This window comes from Anguilla rostrata, chromosome 10 (assembly GCF_018555375.3).
Source record: "Anguilla rostrata isolate EN2019 chromosome 10, ASM1855537v3, whole genome shotgun sequence".
In the NCBI taxonomy this organism is placed as follows: Eukaryota; Metazoa; Chordata; class Actinopteri; order Anguilliformes; family Anguillidae; genus Anguilla; species Anguilla rostrata.
In genome coordinates, this window is record NC_057942.1 from 44,093,393 (window position 1) to 44,112,904 (window position 19,512).

The 19,512-nt window shown below is 40.5% G+C and overlaps 1 protein-coding gene across 1 annotated transcript in view; it reads left to right on the forward strand.

Annotated features, from left to right (window-relative positions):
- The window catches only part of LOC135233631 (ciliary neurotrophic factor receptor subunit alpha-like), a 200,200-nt gene that overhangs the window by 13,277 nt on the left and 167,411 nt on the right, over window positions 1-19,512 (forward strand). The window lies entirely within an intron of this gene.

The window sequence follows — 19,512 nt, forward strand, 5'->3', positions numbered from 1 at the left end:
AAAGCAACCAGACTACAAAATGTGTGCCTTACGAGTCGTAGCTACCAAACAGGCCAGCTCTATCACATCTGGGTGCGTCGGGAGCATGAAATGGAAAAGAAACCAAATGATAAGGCAGCTTTAGCTCCATTAAGACTGGTAGCAACTTCTGGGAAGCGGTTCTTTTCCCACAGCGGCACAACATTCAGGTCAGAGCCCACAGACCCCACGCTACAGACCACAAAGCCCACAGACCCGGCGCAGCCCTAATTCTCTCAGCCTTATTTACAGACGAGACGAACGCGAGCACAAACGGGCGCAGGAGAGCGAAGGCCAATCAGAAGGGTCGGGCTGCGGTTACCGGCCGAGGAGGAAAATGAAACGGGCGTGAGCCGCAAGGCCGGCGTCCAATCACCAGCGGCGGGAAAAACCTCTTCACCTTCACTTTAGTAGTGAATGCCCCTGGAGAAAAAGAGCTTTCCGTTTCAGTGTTTTACATTCGACCGAGGTCCAGCATTTCCAGAATAGTTGTTCTGCTAAAATGCGACAGAATTTCATCCCTCCTCTGCCTTAATCCTAAAGAAAGACCTCTTAACGGGACTTTTTTTCACTGTGCATCCTGAACACTAAAATCACACTAAAATGTCCATAATTTTTTTCAACAGAGATCTTCCTAATTCCACATGAGAATTGACATTTTATCCTTTTTGGTAAAGACTCAAGAAAAAGACATTTAAAAAAAAAAAAAAAGCCATAAATTGAAAATAGCCTTTGTTCAAGTTCAACATGATGCAGCATCAGGCAAGCTGGTTAGCCAGTTCATCACGCATTACTCTGATGTGCTGGTATTCCCACCACAACTATGGGCTTCTCAGTTGTCAACTGTGGCAAAGGTTAAATTGCTTCCGGTATAAAGCAACATGTTTAAAATTCCCTGAGAATCTTCTTGATGCTGCTGTCCCCTTGTTGGAAAATAAATATTTTCAGTGGGTTGCTGTTATGCATACAGTAATATAACTGGAGCATCGTGGGGTATTCTGCATGCGGCTGGATGTGTGAGCTGGTAAACGTTTAGACACAGCTTTTGAATGCAAACGGGAAATGCACAAAGAAATATGCAAAAGCGAGCTGCTGGATCGTTCGCTCACTCGCCGAACCCGTGCGGACTGTGCCCCACCGGAGCAGTGCATTATGGGGATGCAGTCAGTAGTGAAAAACCTTACTAATCACCAAGGAGGACAACTGCAGTTGATGACAGACGAGTCCTAAGAGCTGTGAAGAAAAACCCTAAAGCAATGGCCAGTGACATCACCAGCGGTCTCCAGAGAGCAGGGTGAAAATCACAAGCCACCGTACGCAGGCAGCATTATAGAGGCTACACTGCACCCCTTCCATAACCCTATCTGTGTCTAAACATGCAATCCTCTCATCAGCAGCAAGAGTAAAAAGGCCAAATTACAAATTCACCCAGAAAATAGTGTGACAAGTAGAAAAGTTCTGGAACAAAGTTTCATGGGCAGATGAGACCAGAATATACCTTTACCACAGCGCTGGAAGGCTGAAAGTGTGAAAAATGGAAGGAACAGTCCATGATCTAAAGCACGCCCTCCCCTCATCTGTGAAAGATGGGAGGTAGGAAGGTAATGTCATGGTCAGGGCATGATTGGCTGCTTCTCGTACAGGCTCACTTTTCTTTATTGATGATGTAACGGAGGATGGCAGCAGCAGAATGAATTCAGAAGTGTACAGACGGATTTTGTCTGGCAAAGAAATTGTACAAAGAAATTCCTCTAACATCATTGGGCAGTGCTTCACACTGCAGAAAGGCAATGACCTCAAACTCTCTGCCTGTGCAACCAAAGCATTCATCAATGGGGGGAATGGGGAAAGTTTTGCATTGGCCACGTCAGCCACCTGATTTAAATCGAAACGAGCGTGCATTTCACCTGCTGAAGAGGAGACAAAGATCAAACGAAAGTGGCTGCAGCGAAGGCCTGGAAAGGCATTTCCAAAGAAGTTACCAAATGATTGGTGATGTCACTGGGTCACAGACTTGATGCAGTCATTGCAGTTAATAGCTATGCAACCAAATATTAGACTATTGCTTTGCCTTACTTTTAAGTTAATCTGTTAACTTACCATTGCACAGCTGAAAATGGGGGGGGGGGGGGGGGGGGGGACTCAACACAAAGAGCTGTTTCTGTAAAATGGCAAAACATATATATATATATATACATACATTTACACAGTTTAATTTAGACTTTCAAATAAAATAACCATGGTTATCAGTATTGTGGTAACTGGAATTGGTAAATGTTACAGATACTAAAGATCCATAATACAAACACATCATGATTTAGACTTTAGATTTAGAGTAAAATTAGCACTCCATTGCAGATAATTTTATTGAGGTGGGGGTCCTCTGACAGAGAGAGTAGTCATTTTTGGGGGCTTTAATGTTAAGAAATTATCGAACCCCGGCAGTAGAGCACTTCTTGCCATTCTGGTTTAAAAATGAGAGGCAATTTCAGCTTGTAAAGGTGAAATTATATGTGAAGCAGATCCTGAATACTAAACATTAGGTTCCGAGTCTCAGTAGGGTGCTCTGCACAGACTGGTTTAGTGCCATGTCCCGCTGCTAAGAATGGCCTTTTATCTAGCTTTACAGTTAAAACATAATTTCTTAATGCTTTCTTATTTATAAAAGTACATTATTTATCTCTTCGTATCTCTTTCTCTATGTGTGTGTATATATATATATATATGTGTGTGTGTGTGTGCATGTGTGCTTTAAATTTGGTTTGTTGATAATAAAGTATGCTTATAGAACAGATAACTGCTTACTGTTCAGTATGATTCTGTCACTATATATAGGACCTCCTAGTTACTTTAATTTATTCTGATGTTTCTTGAGAAAATATGAATAAAAAATCTGGATGATACAGAAGATCATCTGTGTGATCTTGAATCATATGATGAAGAGTGTATTCAACCAGCTGAAGTTCACGGCAATACTCAGGAGTAAGAGCGATGTTGCATGGAGGGTTTCGTTCAAACTCACCCTGGTTGAAGTCCTGAGCAAGACACCCACCGAATGCTCAATGAGAGCATCAATTGTAAAGTGCTGATAAAGCCTATCATGAGTCCATTTACCATTTACAAATTCTCCTGATGTCATAATGCAATGTCATGATGCTTTACGTATACAGCTGGCGAAGACCTTACTAGAATCAGCCCAGAATTCACCTTACTCTAGAGCAGAACAACTATTTCCAAAGTTACAGATGTAAACTTTTATTTTTGTTTAGAATGAGAGTGAAAGAGGCATGGTCTTAGTTTCCCTGTCTAGATATTTCCACGTTATCAAGAGCAGGGCACCCACATTCCACAAATTATCTAAAAGCAAAAATACTTCACTTCCTTTTTAGAATAGGCATTCAACTTATGTGATTTGGCTGAACATGTTTTCCACTGTTAGAACTCGGTTACACACGGTTATACAGAGAAAAATAGTCGGTGACAGCTGGCGATAATAAAAAAAAATAGACTTGAAGCTGCTCACCTTTTGACACTTACAAAATGGGAACTGAAGGAAAAAATGACCGTTGAGTGAGGTTTATTATATTGGAGAGAGAGGGAAGCAAATGCTGGTAAAGATGACGACAAGATACCGCACTGCTTACAGGAGAGAAAAACAAACACAGACCGTACACAAAAACCTTCCCCCAGGAACCAGACACAAAATAGATCACAGCCTTAAGAAATAATGAATATGTCCGCATTCAGTCACGTGCTAAATTTTACAGGAGGTAACCGATTTAAAACTAACAGACTGATAGTGTGGCCTACAGTATATATCATGCCGGGTTGCATTCATACCAAAGACTCTGCAGGTATTGATATGTTTTGCAAATTATCTTTAAAAAATTTTCATGTGAAGTAGTACATAAACGTTTTAAAAGGATTGCCGTTTCAGTTGAATTTGCTATGTCGAAAGCCTAATCATGCATTCCATAGGCTGTATATATAGTATATATGTAAATACTCCACTAAAAGTTTATATAAAAAGTTAGATTATACTCCTTTTTTCATACTTAAATGGAATTAATGAAGTCAAATTAATTCATTAAAATGCCACCAGGAACGTACATGTTAGTACAGCTTCAAGCTCTCAGTGAAGTTAAGCGCATTTTAGCTTGGTTGGTTTTGTGGAAGTAAGAATCTGATATCTGGAACACAGTGTAACATCTAACCTGCATTTTGAGGTTCGTCTTCCTGCTCTGGAGACTGAACCTTTATTTTTATTTCGGCTGGTTTTAGAGCTAAGTGCGCCGCGTTTACCGCTCGCTCCCCACGCGCTGCAGATCTGAGATCTCCCAGTTTCAGTGTTAGCGCGCAGCTTCCCGGCATTAAAGACGGCGAAACCGCGTGAAATGAACAGAGACGCCAGCCGGCACGCCTCTGGGGCTCTCATTTAGTTTTGCCGCGACTGTCCGTGGAATGACACATTAAAAGATGTGCTTTGGAAATCTCTCCCCGTTGGTTCGTTATGCTGCTCGAGGTTGAGCTGCCTTTGGTTCGGGACACGGGGTAATGCCGTGTGAATACAGACAGTTGATTTTGTGAATCCATCACAAGCGCAGTCATGAAAAGTGATGCCGCCGCAGTCAGACCGTTCCTCTGACACACAATCTTCTGTTCTGGGCAAAATACATCAATTTCATGCATTCAGAACTTGTCTTTTTATTCTGATTTTTTCTTTTATTTTTCTCCTCCACTGACTGCGTTTTATATCGTGAAAAGTTTTCCAGTATTTATCTTTATTACCGCATGGTACGTATACCACAGGTAAAGCTGCAGTAAGCACCTGATTTGACGAAAAAATTGAAAAGTGGCGCCAGTTTAATTTGATCACTAAGAACCAATAAAAAGAACAGTCAGTTAACGTTCTTTTTTACATGTAGGATCTGGGCCTGGGACTACGGCTGTTATCAGACTGGGAATGCATTGATCATATTTGGGTAATGTGACCCCGTTCTGGTTTTTGAGACACTTTATATACCTGTCTTGAATGGATTTAATAGTGGCTATTTCTATCGTTATCATGAATAATAATTTGCACTACTGTGTCAAACCCCCTCACAACAGTTCCTTTTGGTGCTTTCTGGCTGTCAGAATTTTCATTTTTCTGCTCTTTATCATGCAAATGAAGTGGGGAAAATATAGTGCCTTGTTTAAGCTCTATTTTGTATCCCTGGGGGAAAAAAACAAACTCTATTTATATAACGCTTTTAATGATCTCAAGCCACAACATAATGTGTTGCACCATTCTAAGGGGGTAATTAACATAGCATTAGTGTCATTCTCCCACAGTGTTCAAATCTGGGACTTGTCTGGCTTGACTTTTGGTAGCCATGTTAGCAGGGTGCGCTCAAGAGAACTGGCTGTTGTAGAAAGACTACCTCTTGACCCCATATGAAGAAGTGCAGCGTTGCTGCCTCATTGATGTGCAATTAAACTGCTTCAGTAAAGCACGCTCACGTGCACGCATTTAAAAACTCAGGGTCTCCAGCTCTCATGCTTCTGGCGTGAGACACACACGCACGCACACACACTTTCAGGGTCAGCCTCATGCTCTCACTCCACCCAAACACATATCACGCCAAAAAAACAAACAAAAAAAAAAAAGACTGCAACTAAAACATTTTTTTTTAAAAGCCAGTCCCTGAATAACCGAATTTTCTTGCCTGTCTATCAGCTTGCAGGGGAAAGTAAATTTCTTTCAGCAGGACTGAGATTGGTTTGAAAACATTACAAAGAGACTGTCGATTGGCTACCTATTTTGAACCAATCAAATTTCTGCTGGCGCTTAGCGGGGTCACAAGGTCATAGCAGCAGACGACTGGAATATTGAGGTTATGTGAGAGAACCCCCCCCTTTGCCTGGTCCACAGTCGCAATCTCCCTCCAGCCAGCTGGCCAAAGATGGCAGCCCTCAAAGCAGCAGCTTTGTAAATCTCCCATGTCTGTACTCCCAATAATTCCGCTCAGCATGTTTACCTAGATAGTTGTTAAAAGAAACTTTCACATTGCAGCAGCGAGCGGGGCTGTGCCCAGGGCTCTGCTCCTGTCTCGGCTTTATGGACCATCTATACAGGAGATGGAAGGATCGGCCACCATCCGTCCTCTCCTCTCCTCTGTCTCATCTCCTTTCCTCTCCTCTGCTCTGTCTCCTCTCCTCTCCTCTCCTCTGTCTCCTCTCCGCTGCCCTGTCTCCTCTCCTCTGCTCTCCTCTGCTCTGTCTCCTCTCCTCTCCTCTCCTCTGTCTCCTCTCCGCTGCCCTGTCTCCTCTCCTCTCCTCTCCTCTGCTCTCCTCTGCTCTGTCTCCTCCTCTCTTCTCCTCTCCTCTGTCTCCTCTCCTTTCCTCTCCTCTGCTCTGTCTCCTCCTCTCCTCTCCTCTCCTCTCCTCTGTGAGCAGTCTCAGTACTCAATCCACAGGCTGCTGTCCTACTCCATGGACACAGCAGAGTAATCTTCCTAGCGGAGGCTGTATCCACTGTTTGCTGGTTGGAGACGAGCAGCCTCGGTGGACAAGCCTGTAAAATCTGAGCTGCCCTCGCGTGACGCCGGTGCTTGTCTTGGTAGCTTGCATGCTACGTCATAAACAGACGGGCTGCCGGCCGCAGGCTGGGTCCTGCTGGTGAGGCACGATAAGGCCGGAGCGTGTAACTCACGCTGAGTCCACTTTCCCTCCGCCGTGCGCCTCAGCGTTCTGCACCCCGCCAACCGACAACTGCTCCCCGTCTTCGCTGGGCTTCCTGGGAGGAATTAAACAGAAGTAAATTAAAAATGCGTACGCACACACACACACACACTGGTGCTGCTGGGCCCTGGGTGAGAAGATGGGGCACTAGACAAGGGCCCTGACACTTTTCATGAGTTCTGAGTAAAATTGAGTTTATTTTCACATAATTTCAGTCATTTTTGGGGGCAGAAATGTCTCACTGTGAATAAAAATAAATAAAAATGTTCCAACCTGCAGTTAATCTACAAAAGTACATAGTTGCGTTTCTGGCGAAGGGAACACCCAATTTTGGGATTGACCTTATATTCCTCAAGTGCGGTTTTGGAAGGATTTTTGTCACATGATGACAAGGAACTGAATTTGGTCAACAGAATGTTTGTAAAAACAGCCTGTGTGCTTAATGACAACATGAGAGGCAGCTTGGCTTTGGTGGTTCTGAAAGGCTCTTTTCAGAAAGAAATTACAGGATCAAAAACAAGATTTATCTGTAAAAAAGGGGACTTTGGATTTAACAGTTCCAGCAAGATGTAATTAGTTTTTCAGCCTGGACCTCCCTTGCTGTTAAGTTGGCCTTTGCTCACCTTGACGTGGAAAAGATAGCCAGCATAGGCGAAGCTGCAAGGTAAAAAGCCTGAAAGAAGCTTTGAATAGCCGTACATGTCGAACATTGAGTGGAACTTTGAAATGTGGCTTTTATTTGAAAAAACATATGTTTTTACATCTTGCCTATGGAAATATGTATTGCACATACTTGATTACAAAAAAAGAAAAGAGTCCTGTAATGCTGCTTCCATCTCTTGTTTTATTTATGTATTTTACTAGCGTGTGATCAAAGGCAGAGCCTTTTTAAGCTGGTCTGAACAGGACGAAGAGACGTGTGGGGGCTAGGATCCATAATTTGAGGGCACATAATGGCCACACTATGCTCAAATCTTACAGTGGCAGTTACATTAGCACATTATTCTTGGAGTGGTGCAGAAAGCAAAAATAGTATATACATAATAAAATTTAAAAAATAAATAAAAATAACAGTTGCGCTGCGATTTGTATTTTCATCGTTGCTTGTCTTTGTGTTGAGGCCAAAGTGCAATATATCAAGATCTTTACATTACTAACGAAAAGCAGGGATACCTTAACTTCATGTAAATGGCCGACACAACACAGAGAACGTGTGGCTGAAGACCGGTCAGTCTAGACTCCTGAAGATGGTAATACTATTTTTGTGTGCTAACTATATGACAGCGGATGGACATGAGGTTTATAGTAGAAATGAAGTCTTTATTAAAATCATACAGTAAATTGTAAATGTAAATGAGTCACAATGATGGATGAGCACTAATGATGTTTTCTGTCTGGCAAGGGAGGCAAAACCAAGACAAAATGTGTCAGAGCTAACGCCCTTAAAACCATTAATTCTGTTATAGGCCAAAGAAGACCAAGCTGCCAGCTAGCGTCTTCTTTTAACAAAAAGAGAAATATGGGTATGTCTGCTGAGAGGAGAGTCTGTCTGGCTATTTTGCCCCAATCTGTGTGCATTTGACACAGATTTAGGAAAATGGCCCAAATTAGCTGTTGGTTTTTCAATCGCACGAACGCGGTGTCAGTGACAGTCCAGCCAAGTTGGCAGAAGGAGCTGCTGCCTGCTGTCTGGTTTGAAATCACAATTACGTCTTTCGCAGGCGTATAGTAAACTGCTGCTCCTTAATTCCTGTCCCCAGGGAAGCAGGCCATTACTGAACTGCTCTGTGCGTCTGAGAAAGTTAGAGGACCGTATCCGAGACACGCGCAGCAAATTGGCGCTGTGCCCCTGTTTCAGCGCCTCAGAATGATCTGCTCATGGAAAGATTCTTAGGAACTGCAGGCCTTACGATCAACAGAAATTCATACTCCCATGTCAGATGAACCTGGCAACTAGCTGTCCGTCCGTCCATTATCTAAGCTGCTTATCCTGGTCAGGGTCGCTGGAGCCTATCTCAGCATGCATTGGGCGGAAGGCAGCAATACACCCTGGACAGGTCACCAGTCCATCGCTGGGCACACACACCATTCACTTACCTACGGGCAATTTAGACTCTCCAATTACCCTAGCCTGCATGTCTTTGGACTGTTGGAGGAAACTGGAGTACCAGGAGGAAACTCACGCAGACACAGGGAGAACATGCAAACTCCACACAGAACCCAGTACCTTCTAGCTGTGTAATTCAGTGTACATTTACGGGTTAAATCAGAAATGGGCTCTGGGAGATGAAAATGCATCAGTAAATTATTTAGCAATTACAAAGCAATGCAAGTGAAGCAGTCATTACATTTACATTATGGGCATTTAACAGATGCTCTTATCTAATGAAATTTACACCACTTTCTCAGTGACATTGCTTCTATTTATACAGCTGCCCATATGCTCAAGCAATTTAGGTTACATATTTAGCTCAACAACAGTCTGCCTACCACTTATAGAGTTATAGGGCCCTGCTCATTCTACTATACTGCCAGTGTATAAATAGGGGTGTGTGACTACCTGATGTGATTATATTTATACAAATAACAATATATTTAAGATGACGCTTCACTTCACATCAGCCAATAATGCTATACTTGCCAATATATTGTGCATCCCTACTTTTCATGTTTTTTTTTTTCATAAAAATGGTGGCACACCGCTAGCTACTTCGCTGTTTGGTACAGCATGGTGGTAATTACAGCATGTATAGGTATTATAATAATAATAATAATAATAATAATAAATAATAATAATAAACATTTGCACACAAAGCACATTTTAACATATATAACTATTCATTTATATTAGCATTTCTAAACCCACAAATCTTTCTCCAGTGTTTGGCAAGTACTGTCTTCTGTAATAATTTAAATTTAAGAATATGTTTTGTGTTCAGTTATGTTTGGAGTGAGTTTTAGATGTAAACATGTCCGAGTTACACGAAGAGCCATTCGATAAATAATGCAATCACTCCGGAAACAGCGAGCAAATTAGTATTCATTATTGTCAACATAATAGCTTTAATCTCAGACGTGTAGCGTTTTGAAAGGCTAGACAACGGCATGTGGAGAATCTAAAGTACATTAGCAGGTCTGGGTAATATGTAGGAGTCCATTCTTCCCCCATGTGGCCTCAGATCAAACAGCTAAATGGCCCTCCATCCTTTGACTACAATGCTTTTATGGATGATGGCGGTTGACCTCCCGTGGCTTCTGCAGAAAGTTCAATACAGTAACGGCGCTGCGCTGAGCAGTCTGACGCATCCGTAATTCAGGTCCTCTCAAAGTGCTGTTAATTAGTCATCCATTTTCTGACACTGTGCCGCGTGCCTGGTTTTTAATTACCCTTAATGGAGAGCTGTCACCTTCAAAATAAATTAACCAAAGAAGTAATTACATATTTCATTAAAGCAAATATTGAGCTTTATTTTTACAGCCTGAACAGAGAACAAAACATTTGTACAGACACATGCTGAATGCCATAAAACATGTTTTTATGTGGAAGTGGAGAGTTATTGAGTGGTTATTTTTTTCATACAACATTGAAATGGCATGTAATGGCTTTGACACATTTAACGTTTGGAAAGCCGGGATGCATGGTGATCTGCAGCACTCCACAAGCTGATCGTGCTTTTCAGACCCAAACACCTTATCTTCATGAGGTCTCCAGTGTAGCAGGTGGGAATGTGAATATTAAATTTTCCTGAAATATATATATATTTTTTATTTATTTATTTATTTATTTATTTTTTATTTCAGGATGTCTCAACTTATAATACCAAAAAAAATAAAATAAATAAAAATCATCTGAAAGCAACTGGATGCTTCCATGTTGGTAGAATCCTGGTGGCTGTCTCTACCAATATATATCTCATATATATATATATATATATATATATCTCAAAATCAAGGGGTTATCAAAGTCTGTGGTTGCAGGGTAAAGTAATTATTTTCAGCTGAAGATGGTATAATGCCTTTCAACATAATTCTGTAGAACACATGATTTGACTCTTGTAACATGTAATAGTTATTTTCTTTCTCAGTGATTAATACGACAAATAATTGCCTGCTAAGCCTACAGATAGCAGAATGCTCATGTTGCACAAAACTGTTGCAAGCAGAAAGGTTAACTAATTATAAAGGTGCTTTGGGAAATGAAACACATTTTTTTTTTCTGAATAAAATATGGCGGTGTGCATCATTTTGTATTTTACAGGATTGAATCCAGCTATGTGTGTTGCAGTGCCACTTCTTGTCTAAATAAATGTATAAGAAGTATAAGATTCTGTTTCTTTCTCTTTCACATCACAATGGAAAATTAAGATCACTGATCATGCGATTGATAAAAGAAACAAAATCACAAGACTTTTTTTAAAGCAGTTCTCAATGGTTTAAATGTTTTGGTTCTGCTCTGTTGTATATCAACTAACCAATGTATCTGGCATGCCACACTTCCTTTATAGATTAATAATTCCTATATTTTTTGCATACCAGAGGGTTTATGAGGTGAATTAACTTGCAAAAATTTGATTGGAAATTTCGATGCTGCTTGGTCTACGGCAACCTCCTTGGACGTCAAATCCATCAATCTTTCCTCCCCACCACTTTTCCCCCCTGAATGCACATGTCCTTTAGAACAGCTCAACACGGGTTGTCCTAACGTAACACCAGCTGTGAATAAAGGAAAACCAGAGATACTGAGCGGAGCGCATTGATGGATAAGCTGAGAAGAAGGATTAATATCAGAGCTTAAAGAACAGAAGAAATAAAGACCAGATGCTGAGATGGAGCTCGAGTGGAGGTTGGAAAAACATGGAGGCCAGCAGAAAACTTGCTTGGCTGCTTTCCAAGAGCCAAAATCATTCACAGAGCTAATGTTAGCTAGCCTGATGCTGCGAGAGCCAAAATCATTCACAGAGCTAATGTTAGCTAGCCTGATGCTGCGAGAGCCAAAATCATTCACAGAGCTAATGTTAGCTAGCCTGATGCTGCGAGAGCCAAAATCATTCACAGAGCTAATGTTAGCTAGCCTGATGCTATGAGAGCCAAAATCATTCACAGAGCTAATGTTAGCTAGCCTGATGCTGCGAGAGCCAAAATCGTTCGCAGAGCTAATGTTAGCTAGCGTGATGCTACCAGAGCCAAAATCATTCACAGAGCTAATGTTAGCTAGCCTGATGCTACCAGAGCCAAAATCATTCACAGAACTGATGTTAGCTAGCGTGAAGCAACTTCTGATGTGTGGCAAACGTTACATAGAACAACCGTTTTTTTTTCAGTTTTATAAGTTTAATCAACTACCATTAAATTATTAATACTGCTGCTAATGAAGCTCAGAGTGTGCCATTCTGAGGACCAGAATTTAAATTGTGTTCTAAAGCTTAAAAATATACAAATGTTTATTTAGATTACTGTTTATGGTGAAGGCTGCCATGGTGACGTGATGTCAGATCAGGGTGTGTGGTGCTTGCCACCTAAAAACATTGTAGTAGAGTGCTGTAGAGTTGAACCAGGGGAAATATTGCAGTGCGTGTATTTATATCTCTCAGGATCCTTCTGCTGAAGTAATTGTGCTCCTGTCACGGGGACTGTGATCACTATGCGATACACAGAGCAAATGACAGCCTGTAGCCTACATGTCCTGTGGAGATGTAAATTAGGTTTCCTGAGGAACCAATCTCCATCACCCATATTACCAATTAAAAACCACAACCGGGATCATCTGAGGACTCTCTGCAAATAACACCGCATGACCAATATTTCTCAGAATAGGCTGGGGTGATTGATTGAATGTACAACCTGGTTGCTTTTTATTTTCATCATTGTTGTATTGATCTATTCAACACTCTCTATCCATAAAATATTTTAATGTCTAAAAGAATAGTGCACGCTGAGGTGATATCATTTTTTCTGTATATTAACAAAGCTGAAAAAAAGGTTCCATATTTTAAAAACTATTTCCATTTCAGTTTTATTGTGAGGCAGTTAGACCAGCAAAGTGTATTTGGACACGACGTGACCATTTACATCCCGCTTTCAGTCAAATGAAACACTTTTGTGCGTATGACAAGCAATAAAGTTATGGGTTTTGTGTGTTCTGCGGATCAAAGTGTGTGAGGTCACCAGGAAGTCAGGGGGATTCTGGGAAGAGGAGACAGTGTGACCAAAGACAGATTTTCATTTTTCATTTTCTGTTTTCCAGAAATTATGAGCTGGAGGGCGGGGTTGGAGGGCATGGAAACGTAGCTGTTTTATATCGGAAATGTTCTGTTGAAAATGGCTTTCCTGAAGGTACTGTTTGGTGATAATGCTGAGTTCAGACTCTCAGCCAACGCAGGGGAATGAAAAAGTCATAATTGTGCCGCAGAGGTTTGAATATTAATGAAATCCCTCATAATGTGGGACAGGTAATTGTCCTTCAAGGACAGAAGATGAGTGCAGAACATTTGAATTTGAAAGCATCAGTCCTATTTTTTTGGGCATCCTTAATGTGGATATAGTTTAATGAGGACTAGCTGGCAAGGTGTGGATTTGAGTGTCAAATCCTTTTGGTTAAGAAATGTATTATCTGCCAAGAGATATTCAGAGTGAGTTGTTCTTTGTTTCCAGAGTGGCATTTGTAAAGTTTTATAAATAAAACAATAAAATGTGAGACAATAAAATGAAATAAAAAAGTTAAAAGCATTATTTCTTTTTTTTATTTATTTGCTGAATTAGGGCATGCTCATACTTGCATTTTCATTAAAAACCGTGGCTCAATCCAGATTTGTTCTCTGAAGTGTTTGATCATAAACACAGTAAGTTGTGATTTAATTCATCACAAAAATGTTTTATTTTTTATTTTTTAATGCAATTTGTAAAAAAATAAAAGTCAAGTCAAGGCCAGTTTCAAACTGTTCTGTTTTTCTATTTATTTTATTTTTCTATATCATTTGAATTATATTTTTTATTTAAAGTATAGTTTATTTGGAAGTTTGGATGGTATATGTTTGTTGCATGCTGTGACAGTAGTGTGGACAACTCTTTGAGAGTGAGATAGATGGATGACCTTGAGAACATCCACATTTGTAAACTTGTGTAAAACGTGTCACTTCATGTGAGAAATGTTAATTGAGGCCCAGGAGAAGTGCTCTACCTTTGGAGAAATATCTGATGCTGGATGTCTATTCGAAGGGGAGATTTAAGGTAACAGCAGATTTAGGGTAATTGGATTTGATCCAATTAATTTAATAACCTGATATTTTTGCTGAAATTATTTATTATGTGGTGAACTGGAGAGAGGGATTCTGTAGAAAGAGTTTTACTGCTGTCAGCACTGAACAGTTGCAGGAGGGATCTTGTTCTTATTATAATGGGAGTGATAAGTGACTCCATAATGATTGCTAGTTATAATGGAGATAATGGGCATCCTTGTCTTATACCTCTGACTAGGGTGAAGTGTTTGGAGATAAGCCCATTAGTAATACAACCGGCTGAGGGGAAGTTGTAGTGCATTTTTATCCGCTTGAATTAAGGGCAGCCAAAGCAAAGTGGTTTGAAGTTGTGAACATGAAACCCTAACCCTAACCCAACCAACATCGTCCGGCGCTTTGCAAGGGATGCAACTGCTGCTGTTGATAAGTTACTGCTTTGTGATGTACTGATTTGATTAAGGAAGGGGAGCAGGGCTGGATCTAGAAGTGGGCAGGGGTGGGCAATGCCCACCAAAATTTCGGCTGTGCCCACCAAATTGGTAAACTTTATTCTGTGCCAATTTTGGTACCGAAAACACTAGGAAAACAGCTTAACAATGTAGTATAGCCCACTGTGTGAAAAGGTGCCCACCCCAAATTTCTAATTGCCCCCCCAATCTGAACAGTCTAGATCCGGGCCTGAAGGGGAGCGATGCTCACGGATAGGTTTCAGCCTGTAACAAACCCAGTCTTGTCTGTATTTATCTCAGAGAAAACAACAGCTAAATGCAGAGTGGAGTAATTATTCACTGGTATGATATGATGAGAACATTCATGTATGTGAGAAGGAATCGTGGCTGTGGCACAAGAGTGAAATTCAAACATTAAAATACTTTTGGCATTTTTGACATTTGGCCGTCTGCAGGTTTGCTTGATAAATAAGGATTTTTTTAAGAACCCCCCCAACCTCTTATCATGTTTGGAATTGATGGAAACCGGACTACACTGCTGGGCTTGTGGCTATAGGGCTCAGGCTAGATCTGTGGAGAATGCGTTTAATAACCTCAGAATCTTTTATAAGTCTGGGTATTGGGGCAACAAGAGTGAGTTAAATGTGTCTGTCTGGGAGTCTGACTTTCTGCAGTAAATCATTTATTTTGGACGTGTTATTGTGGAGCACATTCAAATTCTGAATGTTTCATTTCATTCGCGGCTTTTACGCTCTGAATAAGGGGTCTCTCACCGCTGGAATAGATGCTTTATCCGCCTTGTCTGAGATGATCTGGCTGCAGTTGTGCTGATTCTTCTCCGCATTCAGGATTTTTATTCATCAGTTTGTGCCACAACAAAAAAGTTCATTTAATTATTTATTATGCTGCAGAGAGTTCATATTTCGCGTTTAGTCATTTCTCATGATTTACTTTTACAGAAAAAACTGAGAGTGGCTAGTTTCTTCACTTCCTGCTCTGTGGTATTTTTCATCCCATAATATGCTTCCTCACGTCAGGTGAAAAATGAATATTTCTGTCGGAAGATTCCCATAGTGTGGAGGGAATGAGGCGTTTGGGGAGTCAGAATGGTTCCAGGAATGGCTCATCAAAAAGTGTATTTCACTATTTTGTAGTGAGGCACTTGAAATACATTTCCTAGTTACAATGAGGGTCACCTTTAGGTTAACTGTTGCTCAAACGAAAATATTCAGGATGAATGTAGGTGTCAGCAGTTTGTGTTAACCTGCCTCAGTGGTGTCAAATTTATGTAATGGTAGTACTTATTGTCTTCATTGCCATTCTATTATCTTGCTTACTGGAATTAATTTCTTAAGTTATAATTACAATGAATGCAGAGACTCCTAATGGAATGCAAATAAAATGTAAGTAAAGGACAAACACAGGCCCTGTATGTCAAATGGTAAAATAATGTATAAAAAGTATAGATCTTCCAGCTTGAATTGCTTTTTGTGTATAAAAAAATAATCGGAGTAGATGTGTATGCTATATTGTCAATGCAACATACTTTTAATGCAACAATTTCAGTACTCACAGCAGACAAATAACCTTCAATATAATTCCAGCCTTTTGTCCGTAGTGAATGGTTGTGTCCATTTTTAAAATGGAGTGAAATTGCAGGGGTGATTGTATGGGCCTCTGATAAACACTAGCTTGGTCATACAGTTATAAATTAATACAACCCCCCCCCCCCCCCTACCAGAGAGAAAGTGGACTTGACTCACTTCGCATTGGTAATCACCTTTCATTCAGGCAACCTTGTCGGGTTACGCTTAATAGAACTGTCAGCCAGGGAAAACCGAGCAGAAACACGACAGATAACCTTAAATATTGATTTATTCCTTTTCGTGAGAATTGATCCGTCCGTCAGGCTTCCTGTCGTCGGCGAAGCTGATGAAAGGACCGCGAGAGAGAGAGGGTGAAGAAAGCAATCAAGGTGGGCTCCCTCGCGCGGCTGTCTCTGCGCATGAGGAACCGTTAAGTGTGAGCGTGATCAAAGCACTGCCGCGCGCTCTGATAGTGGCCAACCGTATCAAGATGTTCTTGGGAACGCGCGGAGATCAAAGCCATCATTAGTGGCTTATTTATGCCAAACACTGCAGAAGGAAAGGCTAGCGGTATTGTTCCGGAACGAATTAAAGGGCCATTTTGCATGAGGCTCGTACACGGCCAAAATACTTTTTAAACTTTATTACATTGTAAAAAAAAAAAAGAAGAAAGCCAGCTCGAATAATCTTCTCTTTTCCAAACTTTAGTATCCAAAGTTTTTACATTGATACACCTGATATAAAAAATGACATTTATCAAGACAAAATTCAGGCATAATCATGCTGTATTCTTAGGTTTCTAAGTATGCTTTTAAGAAATGTTAGAAATGAACTTTGTTATAATGTATTTGTAAAGGTATTACTTGCATATTAAATACAAATTATCTTTATGAATCTTTATTCATAATTAATCTTTTTTTGAACCTTTTTGGGGTGCCAAATAATTACTGTTTGCATAGCCTCATGAGGGGGTGCAGTAATTTAAGGAGTAAATATGTAAATGAAGGCTGGTGACAGCCTGTGAAGATAAGCATGCAATTACTGGTGTATGTAAATAGAATCATATTGCCAAATACATTATTTATGAGGTCAGAAATAATCGTCAAAAATATCTAAATACCCTCTGTGAGCAAATATACTTTGGTTCTTGCTTCCTTAATCGTGTTTCAAAGAAGAAATTAAGTTATTACCTGGCACCGGAGGCTGTACATTACAAAATGATTGTCAAAACATAATTCTTGATAATTATTATGGAACATTATGTTGTCTTTATTATGCAAATTAAGTCGCTGAATGAACAGAATAATCCGACTTTGAAAAAGCAATCATACTCTTAAAGCTAATGCCCTAGATTTTTGTAAATTGAAAGGATAACTTCTCTTACAGAGAGACAGGTAATAGCTTTATAATTGCTTTATGAATGAAAAGAGCGAAGGTGAGTGGACGTGGAATTCTATTAAACTCTGTGCTCTCGCTGGGCTGAGCATAACTGACAGAGTACAGTTCTGTTGCTGGATAATTCATTTTATGATAAGGTTCACAAAGGCCTATGAGCTTCATTGGTTTTACCCAGAATTCAAAAGTACATCATTCAGCTTTCTGCTTAATCCTGATATACTTTATCATTTCTACCAATAGGCATGAATACAATTTTCCAAATGTACAGTATATAGCCGTAAAGCAGTGTGTGTGTGTGTGTGTGTTTTCTTTCACATAACCACACATTGCTTTGCTTTCTGGGACAGAATCAGGCATCAGCAAACATAATTGTATCTCTCAACTGCCAAATTTATAAATAGCTTTTTTTGCTGCCTGATTGTACAGCTGCATCTTCTATGAAAAGGTTGATTGCGGAAGAATTGCCCACATTATGATACAAAATAAGGATACAGAAAAAATATAGTACCGATATTAGATTTTGAGAGAAATTGTACTCTCTTATAAGCAGGACATTAGGAAATGAAAACCTTTAGTAAGGTATAAATATTTCATGGCTAATTTGAGTATATGAAAAGACTAAATGGTAAATGGACTGCATTTATATAGCGCTTTTATCCAAAGCGCTTTACAATTGATGCCTGTCATTCGCCAGAGCAGTTAGGGGTTAGGTGTCTTGCTCAAGGACACTTCGACACGCCCAGAGCAGGGTTTGAACCAGCAACCTTCCGACTGCCAGACAATCGCTCTTACCTCCTGAGCTATGTCGCCCCCAGTGAATATTTCAGATTTGAATACAAATCTTGCTTGCTATGCACTTCCTTTATTTTCAGTCCACATTGACTCTTCATGTATATTAAAAATTGTATATTAGACTCCCTGGATCATCCAGAATTCCTTGGCAGTTTGGAGATTTGACCACAATTGGAAGGATAGCTCGTGGAACTGGGGGGGGGGGGGGGGGGGGGGGTTGGGGGGGGTGTCCTTATATCCCATTCTGCTGTCACAAAGGGAGCAGTTTGAATAAATCAGTCTGCTGGGTGCTGCGGTAAGAATGTCAGCAATTATGAGTGGTATTTGAGGTTTCACCTGAATTCAATCCACAAGTGCAATTACCCTTCACACATTGACGTCACTCAGCCAATAAGATTGCAGGCAAACGACCACATTTCCGTCACAAAATCCTCCAAGTCTCGTAAAAGTTCACCAACATGGTTGCTGGTCGTAGCAGCCTTCTGATAGTATTTTTGGCTTCTGAGCTGTGTGTGCTTGCTATTGACTGAGGCTGCTGATTGTTGTTAGCTTGAAAATCAATAAGTTTGTGATGGAAATAGCAGCTTTCACGTGTACTTTCACATGTAAAGGTTATCTTTCCTGTTGTTTTTAAGCATTCCTTGGCTAGGAACCCCTGTACATTTCAGTAGTCTGCAAAAATACTTTGTGTGTTACCGCTAATGTTTAGCACAGCATTGAATGACAGGTTGGTTAGGATAATCACAGTTTATCCAGATTTACAGTTGCTTTTATCATTAGCCCCAGTGCTGTCATTGAGTCAGCTCACATAAGCACTCACTGTACAGTTTCTAGCTAAAGCTATATGTTGGTACAACAAATTCTGTTTCACCATTTGCTGCTGATGCTAGAGAAGATGGTAGCCAGCTATCGGCTGAACTCATATACGGCTGCCTGAAACAGGAGACAAAGGAAGGTTTAGTTAAAAAAGGTTGGTTTAGACTCCGATTACAGCTGAAACTCAGGGGAGCAGTCAAGATTTCTGAGTCCTCACCTCATGTGCAGTGAAGGCCAGTGTGCCGTGCTTCTGGAAGTAGGAAATTAGACATTTATTTTGGGATTGCTGTTTTACAGTATTACATACGATACATACAATATCAGGGAAGTACGTACTTAAGCATTCTGCAAAAACACAAAACAGATGAGACTCAAGCAGGCGGTATATTTAATAAATCGGAGATTCCAGGTTCCATGTTTAGTTAACCTCACCCATTTATTGTAGGGAGAACAGGAAAGATGATAAATATTAGGGTAAGACAACTGTGATTGTGC